The following is a 7,500-nucleotide window of genomic DNA, read 5'->3' as shown; positions in this document are numbered from 1 at the left end:
TACATAATAATAAATAAATGGGAATAAATAGATATAAATAGTAAAAATTGAATAATAATAACTAATAAATAATACATGAATAAATCAACAAAACAAACAAGAACCGGACCCCCCCCCCAAAAAAAAAAAATATATATTAATAATGCTAAAATTAATAATAACATTAGTAATATGATAAGGATAATTAGAATGAAAATAATTATCGTGGTATTTCATTATCTTGCCACTATCTTATCCGGCTCAAGATTGTGACGTAACAAATTTATCAAAGATGATAATGTTAATGATGTCAATGTAATTAATGAAAGTAATAATGATGGTGATGACAATAGTGATAATAATAGTAACATTCATAACAATAATAATGAGGATGATAGTAATAATTATGATAATTATAATAATGATAATGATAATAATTATAATGTCAATAACAACAATAAAAGTAATGATAATCATAATAATAGCAATAATGATAATAACAACATCAACACCAACAATGATGATAATAATAACAATAATAATAATAATAATAATAATAATAATAATAATAATTTATATACAACTACTATTACTACCACTACTACTAACAATAATAGCAATAATAATAACAATGATGATATTATTAATAATAACAATAATGATAATAGCAATAATAGTAATAATAATAATAATAATAATAACAATAATAATAATAATAATGATAATAATAATAATAATAATAATAATAATAATAACAATAATAATAATAACAACAACAATAATAATAATAATAATAATAATAATGATAATATTAGTAATAATAATAACAATAATAGTAATAATAATAACAATAATAATAATAATAATAATAATGATAATAATAATGATAATAATAATGATAATAATAATAATAATAATAACCACATGTAGGATAACAACAACAATAATGACAGTAATAATAATAATAATAATAACAATAACAACAGCAATAATAATAATAATAATAATGATAATAATAATAATACTAATAATAATTATAATAACACGATAAAGATTATAATAATAATAACAACAGCACCAACAATAATGATACTAATAATCATGTATATCAGTTTCCTCTCTCATTCTTTTCATTTCTCTCTCTTTTCAATTTGTCTTTCTGTTGATCGCCTGCTTTATCATTTTTTTCTTTTCCCTCATTATCAATTTTCTTCTCCCTTTTCCTCTTTATTTTCCCTGTTTGCTCTTCCTGTTTTCTTTTTCATCTTACCAGCATCCTTTTATTATTTTCCTTTCGTGTTGTTTTCTTCTTCTAATCTTTATTTTCCTTTCTTTAATTTCCTCTGTTTCTTCCTTTCTTCTGTTGGTTTTTTTGTTTTGTTAGTCCCATTTATTTTCTTTCATTCCTCTTTCTCCCGTTATTCGTTCCTTTCTCTCTTTCTTCTCTCTCACTTTTTTTTCTGCTAATTCCTTCTTTATTTTCTTCCTTCCTCCTCATTCCCTTTCTTCTATCTTCCGCAGTTCCTCTTATTTTCCCTTACTCCACTTCTTCTTTATCTCCCTCTTCCTTCTCCTTTTCTTCAGTATTTCCCCTTCCATTTCCTTTCTTCTCCTCCCTCTCCCCGCTCGACTTTTCCTCCTCCTACGCTCTTATTCTCTTTCCTCCTTCTCCCCTTCTTTACTGACTCTCCTTTTCCTCTTTCGTTTTTCTCCTCCTCTTTCTCTTCTCCTTTCATGTCGAATATTTTGTGTTATTTTTCTCCCCTCTTTCCTCTTTCCTCCTTCTATTTTTTCCATCTTCCTTATCTTCTCTTTCGTTCGCTTCTCCTCTCCTATGGCCCTCCTTCCGTCCTTCATTCCCTCTTCTCTGCTCGTCTCTCCTCCCCCTATTCCTATCCCCACTTTTCCCCTTCTTTTCCCCTCTTATCTATTCTCCTCCTTTCCCATCCCCCTCCTGCTTCATTCCCCTCTCCCCTTCCTCCCCTTTTCCTCCTGTCCCCCTCCTCCCCTTCCCATCCCTTCCCCTCCATCCCCCTTCCGCCTCATTCCCCTCTCCTCCTCCTCCTCCTCCCATCCCTTCTCCTCCTTCCCCCTTCCTCCCATTCCCATCCCTTCCCCTCCTTCCCCCTCCTCCCATTCCCATCCCTTCCCCTCCATTCCCTTCCCGCCTCATTCCCCTCTCCTCCTCCTCCTCCTCCTCCTCCTCCTCCAAGGAATCACAGGATATCACACTCGCTAGAAAAAAAATGTTAATTCTCGCATTTTCACATTTAAGGCGATAAGACCCTAGCTCCGTGGACGTACAAACTGACTTTACATTGATTTTCTGTCCTAACCACGTTTATCCCGAGTTACTTCGTACTGAGCAGGGTTCGGGGAGGGAAGGAGGGAAGGAGGGAAGGGAGGGGAGGGAAGGGAGGGGAGATGGTGGTGAAGGAGGGAGGGGAGGGAGGGAGAAGGATGGAGGGTAAGAGAAGGAGGTGAGGGGAGGTGAAGGAGAAGGAGGGAGGGGAGGAAAGGAGAAGGAGGGGAGGTGAAGGAGGGAAAGGTGGAGGAGGAGGGGGGAAGGAGGTGATGGAGGGAGGGGAAGGGGGATAGGAGGGAAGAAGGAAGAGAGGAGAGGAGAATAGGAGGAGGGAGGGGAAGGAGGAAGGGATGGGAAGGGGAGAAGGAGAAGGTGGTGAAGGAGAGACGGAGGGATGGAGGAGATGGGAAGAGGAGAGAGGAGAGAGAGACGGATAGAGGAGAAGGAGAGAGGAAGGGAGGGAGGGAAGAAAGGAGAAGTTAGGGTAGACAGAGGCGAGGTGGTAAGGAGATAAGATCGAGGAGGGGGGGGGGGGAGAGGGAGGAGAAGGAGGAGAGGGAAGAAAACTAACGAGAGAGGGGGGGGGGGAGGGAAGGGAGGGGTAAAAAAACACACACACTAAGAACAAATTCCTCTAAGTTGTGTTTTGTTTTTTAAACGCGCGCTCTTGAGAGGAGATGAGGGAGGAGGAGGAGGGAGAGGTGAGGGAGGAGGAGGAGGGAGAGGTGAGAGAGGGGGGGGAGGAGGAGGAGGGAGAGGCGAGGGAGGAGGAGGAGGGAGAGGTGAGGGAGGAGGAGGAGGGAGAGGTGAAGGAGGAGGAGGAGGAGGGAGAGGTGAGGGAGGAGGAGGAGGGAGAGGTGAGGGAAGAGGAGGAGGAGGGAGAGGTAAGGGAGGAGGAGGAGGGAGAGGTGAGAGAGGAGGAGGAGGAGGAGGAGGAGGGAGAGGGGAGGGAGGAGGAGGAGGGAGAGGTGAGGGAGGAGGAGGAGGGAGAGGTGAAGGAGGAGGAGGAGGAGGAGGGAGAGGTGAGGGAGGAGGAGGAGGGAGAGGTGAGGGAGGAGGAGGAGGAGGGAGAGGTGAGAGAGGAGGAGGAGGAGGAGGAGGGAGAGGTGAGGGAGGAGGAGGAGGGAGAGGTGAAGGAGGAGGAGGAGGAGGGAGAGGCGAGGGAGGAGGAGGAGAGAGAGGTGAGGGAGGAGGAGGAGGAGGGAGAGGTGAGGGAGGAGGAGGAGGAAGAGGTGAGGAAGGAGGAGGAGGGAGAGGTGAGGGAGGAGGAGGAGGGAGAGGTGAGGGGGGAGGAAGAGGGAGAGGTGAGAGGGGAGAAGGAAGAGGAGAAAGAGAAGGGGTGAGAGGAAGACGTAGGTATTTTCTGGAGGAAGAGAAAGGGGAGTTTCATTTCATTTACATTTTTTTTTTGTTATTATTGGTCTCTTATTATACTTATTCTTTCTTTATTGTTGTTCCCTCTCTCCCTTTCCTTTCGTCCCTCCCTCTTTATTTCCCTTCTTTCTTCTCTTCCCTCTATCCTTCTTCCTCCCTTCTATCTCTCTCTTCTTCCCTCCGCTTTCTACCTCCCTTCTACGCATCCTCCTACCCATCTTCCTCCTTCCTTCCCTCCCTCCTTCATTATTCCCCTTCATCTCTCCTTTCCCCGCCCTTTCTTTCTCAAACTCCTCCTCTACATTCTTTTATTTTACTTTTTCTTTCTCGTCCCCCCTTTCCTTTCTTTTTTCTCATTCATCTCCCCTCTTCTCCCTCTCTCTTTCTCTCCTCTTCTCTCTCGTTCCCTCCTATTTTCTTTCTCTTTTTATCTCATTCCTCCTTTTCTCTTCTTTCATTCTTCCTCCTCCCCATTTCATCTTTCTTTCCCATCTCCCTCCTTCTCTTTTGCTTCTTCTCTCTCTTTAACCCCTCCTTCTTTTTCTCTTTATCCCCCTTTTCCCCTTCCATGCTCTCTCAAGCTCCTCCTTCACACTCTTCCTCCCTCTTTACTATCTCTCTGTCTGTCTGTCTGTCTGTCTGTCTTTGTCTCTGTCTCTCTTTCTCTTCGCCACCCCCCCCCCCCTTTTCATTTTTTTTTCTATCTTTCTCTTTATCTCCCCCTTCACTTCTCTCTCTTTCCTACTTTCTTTATCTCTTTAACATCTCATCCTCTCCCGACCTCCTCCTTCACACTCTTTCTCCTCCTTTCCCTCTCCTCTTATCTATTTTTCTCTCCTCCTCCATCTCCCTCTCACTTTTCCTATTCTTCTCTTTTTTTACCTTCTTTTTCTCTTTAGCTCCACCTTTCCTCTCCCAGTCCCGCCCTTTATTTATCTCTTTTCTCCCTCCATCTTTCCCTCTTTACTCCCATTTTTTCCCTCCTTTTCTCTGCCTCTTTCCGCGAGCTCCGACGCTACAGTTCAGCAGACTGACAGCGCCTTCGGTCAACTCGCGACTCAAGCTCACTTCAGAATTCAGCAAACAACACTGAACGCTAACACAAACCTCACGGATTATAGCAGGGCAGAAAAGCGCCATTTCTTCTCCAAATTGTTACCTACCCCCCACCCCCCACCCCCCCCCGTGAAAATTTCCGCAAACAACAGCATCATTAACACGCATTTAAATCCGCGAGTACATGGCGATATTTGCTCGCTCCACAATGCAGAATTAACTTCAATGATGCGCGACTCATTCTGAGCCCAAACACTCACAGAGCCGAACAAAAAACCTTCCCCGTCTCTGATTTCATTCGACTGGGGAAGCATATTAAATGTCGTGCGATTCGGAGCCTCTGAGCGCTGCTTCGACTCCAGATCTCCCCGCCTTTATGCCAGGGCGCCGCAGAGCTCGGATTCGCGCGCGCTTCGAAGCCGTAATGAAGCCTTTCTTGCCAGCGTCGGACTCAAATCTTAAACACAAACACACAACGATTCCATAGCTCACCGACGGCGGGTATTGAGAGAGAAGAAGAAGCATAGAGAATCTGGAGAGTTAATGTACCCACCATGTCAACTCTGTTTATACGAGCTCTCACTCTCTTTTATACGACCTCTCACTCTGTTTATATACGAACTCTCACTCTCTTTCATCCGAAATCTCACTCTAGTTATACGAACTCTCACTCCGTTTATACGAAATCTCACCTCTTTCAAACAAATTCTCACTCTGTTTATACGAACTTTCACTTTCTTTTATACGATCTTACACTCTATACGAATTCCCACTCTCATACGAATTCCCACTCACTTTTATACGAACTCGCACTCTTTTATACGAACTCTCACTCTCTTTTATACGAACGCCCACTCTATATTTATACGAGCTCTCACTCTTTATATACGAAAAGAATAAGGGCGGGTAGGGGTGAGCAATAGGGGGGGAGGGGAGAAGGCGGGGGGGAAGAGACAATCCGACATTTATAGACCGATTCCAGCCTTTTATCTGCATTTAAGGAGTGTCTTCGAGTATAACGTCTAGGTGGTTGTTCTGTTTCAGTTTTATTATCACTATTGTTATCGTATACATTGATGTAGTTACTACTAGTATTATTGTTATTATTACTGTTGTTGTTAATATCATCATTATTGTTATCATTATTGTTATTATTGTTATTATTATTATTATTATTATTATTATCGTTATTATTATTATTATTATTATCGTTATTATTTTTGTTTTCGTTATTACTATGATTACTTTTATTTTCATTACTATTATTGTTATTATTATTATTATTATTATTATTATTGTGATTATTATTGTTTTTGTTTTTATCATCATCATTATAATGTTTATTGTTATTAGTATCATCATTATTAATATTATCGCCATCGTCATTATCATTACAATTATCTTCATTATTTTACAAACATTATTAACATTATTGAACAACCAAAGGGATTTTTGAGATATACTAAAGGATATCATATATACATTATTATTTTCCAATTCCCCACGTGAATATGTAAAATAATATTATTTAGCTTTTTTATGAATGGCTTTGCAAAAGTAGTGATTTATTCGTTTCAAAATAAAATTGAAGACTTGGAAATTTTGAAATATATAGTAAAGGATTAAATCTATATGATATTTTTCTGAAACGTATTTAAAAAAAAAAAAAAAAAATTAGCATCAAAACTATCAAAATTTATAAATATATATTTTTTTTATTTCGAAGAAGGTCAGTTAATACGCTTCGACAAAATGTGAAAGTCATAATAAGATGAAATACGAATAAACTGAAGCCAGATTAAAACGAACAGGAATATAAAACAACGAAGAAAAAAAGAGAGAGAGAAAAACAAAATAAAGAAAACGATAGACCCGATGAAAAATAATAACAACAACAACAATAACAACAACATTAACAACAACAACAACAACAATAGCAATAACAACAACAATAACAACAACAGCAATAATAACAACAACAAAAACAACAACAACATTATCAAGAACAACAGCAGCAGCAACAACAACAACAACATAAAAAACAATGGAACATAAAAAAAAAACATAAGCCGACCAGTTAATTCTCCCTAAATGACGAAAAATGATTTCTAAAACACAGAAAAAAAAAAGCAAAAACAAAAACACGAGACACTGGGTAGCCATTTTATTTACAGTAGCTAATATTTACTCAATAAATCTGAAGGGTTGCCCGGCTTCCACAACATGCAAAAATTGGTCAGTGTCAATAAGATTTGTAAATGAATTGAAACTTCCTTAAGTAATCGTTTTCCTCTAACCTTAGGATGCTAAGGACGTGGTAAAAGGTGGGATTTCCGCTCAAAGGGACTCGGAGCCAAGAGAGTGGTGTAGCTCTGGGCGTAAGGGGGAGATGGTGGGGGTGGGGGGGTTGATGGTGGGGGTGGTGTTGGGGGGGGGGTGAAGAGACGATTGTTGCTTGTCTCTTAGGGTTGGATATTAATAGATATTTGGGAAGGCAGCCGCACACACAAGCATACACACACACAACACACACACACACACACACACACACACATATATATATATATATATATATATATATATATTATATATATATATATATATATCTGTATATATATATTTATATATATACACATTATATGTATATCATCTATATGTAGGTGCGAATATGTGTGTGTAAATAGAAGGATATATAGATGTACAGATAGATAGATAGATAGACAGTCAGACAGATTGATACATTGAAAGATATGCAGACAAATATGCAGATAGATATTGCACAGCAG

The sequence above is a fragment of the Penaeus chinensis genome, chromosome 27 (assembly GCF_019202785.1).
Source record: "Penaeus chinensis breed Huanghai No. 1 chromosome 27, ASM1920278v2, whole genome shotgun sequence".
In the NCBI taxonomy this organism is placed as follows: Eukaryota; Metazoa; Arthropoda; class Malacostraca; order Decapoda; family Penaeidae; genus Penaeus; species Penaeus chinensis.
Note: the sequence above shows the minus strand (reverse complement) of the source record.